The sequence below is a fragment of the Medicago truncatula genome, chromosome 1, assembly GCF_003473485.1.
Source record: "Medicago truncatula cultivar Jemalong A17 chromosome 1, MtrunA17r5.0-ANR, whole genome shotgun sequence".
NCBI classification, from domain to species: Eukaryota; Viridiplantae; Streptophyta; class Magnoliopsida; order Fabales; family Fabaceae; genus Medicago; species Medicago truncatula.
The window spans coordinates 42,252,901-42,255,121 of record NC_053042.1 but is presented as its reverse complement, the minus strand read 5'-3'; positions in this window follow the sequence as shown (position 1 = coordinate 42,255,121).

Below are 2,221 nucleotides of genomic sequence, written 5' to 3'. Positions count from 1 at the left end.
AAGATATATAAGAAGATGTATCGGGAAATTGAGAAGGGGGAAAATTCAATAAGGTTAAACAAAGGAATTTAGCATCATGGTTAAAATAGTAAATTTATGCAATAGGTTTAGGTTAAAATTAGGGCTAAAATATGCTTCAGTGTTAACTTTCATATATAAGAAGATATATAAGAAGATGTATCGGGAAATTGAGAAGAGGGAAATTCAATAAGGTTAAACAAAGGAATTTAGCATCAGGGTTAAAATAGTAAAATTATGCAATAGGTATAGGTTAAAATTAGGGCTAAAATATGCTTCAGTGTTAACTTTAATATATAAGAAGATGTATCGGGAAATTGAGAAGGGGGAAAATTCAATAAGGTTAAACAAAAGAATTTAGCATCAGGGTTAAAATAGTAAATTTATGCAATAGGTTTAGGTTAAAATTAGGGGTAAAATATGCTTCAGTGTTAACTTTAATATATAAGAAGATGTATCAAGAAATTGAGAAGGGGGAAAATTCAATAAGGTTAAACAAAGGAATTTAGCATCAGGGTTAAAATAGTAAATTTATGCAATAGATTTAGGTTAAAATTAGGGCTAAAATATGCTTCTGTGTTAACTTTAATATATAAGAAGATGTATCGGGAAATTGAGAAGGGGGAAAATTCAATAAGGTTAAACAAAGGAATTTAGCATCAGGGTTAAAATAGTAAATTTATGCAATAGGTTTAGGTTAAAATTAGGGCTAAAATATGCTTCAGTGTTAACTTTAATATATAAGAAGATATATAAGAAGATGTATCGGGAAATTGAGAAGGGGAAAAATTCAATAAGGTTAAACAAAGGAATTTAGCATCAGGGTTAAAATAGTAAATTTATGCAATAGGTTTAGGTTAAAATTAGGGCTAAAATATGCTTCAGTGTTAACTTTAATATATAAGAAGATATATAAGAAGATGTATCGGGAAATTGAGAAGAGAAAAAATTCAATAAGGTTAAACAAAGGAATTTAACATCAGGGTTAAAATAGTAAATTTATGCGATAGGTTTAGGTTAAAATTAGGGCTAAAATATGCTTCAGTGTTAACTTTAATATAAAAAAAGATGTATCGGGAAATTGAGAAGGGGGAAATTCAATAAGGTTAAACAAAAGAATTTAGCATCAGGGTTAAAATAGTAAATTTATGCAATAGGTTTAGGTTAAAATTAGGGGTAAAATATGCTTCAGTGTTAACTTTAATATATAAGAAGATGTATCAAGAAATTGAGAAGGGAGAAAATTCAATAAGGTTAAACAAAGGAATTTAGCATCAGGATTAACATAGTAAATTTATGCAATAGGTTTAGGTTAAAATTAGGGCTAAAATATGCTTCTGTGTTAACTTTAATATATAAGAAGATGTATCGAGAAATTGAGAAGGGAGAAAATTCAATAAGCTTAAACAAAGGAATTTAGCATCAGGGTTAAAATAATAAATTTATGCAATAGATTTAGGTTAAAATTACGGTTAAAATATGCTTCAGTGTTAACTTTAATATATAAGAAGATGTATCGGAAAATTGAGAAGGGGGAAAATTCAATAAGGTTAAACAACGGAATTTAGCATCAGGGTTAAAATAGTAAATTTATGCAATAGGTTTAGGTTAAAATTAGGGCTAAAATATGCTTCAGTGTTAACTTTAATATATAAGAAGATGTATCGGGAAATTGAGAAGGGGAAAAATTCAATAAGGTTAAACAAAGGAATTTAGCATCAGGGTTAAAATAGTAAATTTATGCAATAGGTTTAGGTTAAAATTAGGGCTAAAATATGTTTGAGTGTTAACTTTAATATATAAGAAGATATATAAGAAGATGTATCGGGAAATTGAGAAGGGAAAAAATTCAATAAGGTTAAACAAAGGAATTTAGCATCAGGGTTAAAATAGTAAATTTATGCAATAGGTTTAGGTTAAAATTAGGGGTAAAATATGCTTCAGTGTTAACTTTAATATATAAGAAGATGTATCAAGAAATTGAGCAGGGGGAAAATTCAATAAGGTTAAACAAAGGAATTTAGCATCAGGGTTAAAATAGTAAATTTATGCAATAGGTTTAGGTTAAAATTAGGGCTAAAATATGCTTCAGTGTTAACTTTAATATATAAGAAGATATATAAGAAGATGTATCGGGAAATTGAGAAGGGAAAAAATTCAATAAGGTTAAACAAAGGAATTTAACATCAGGGTTAAAATAGTA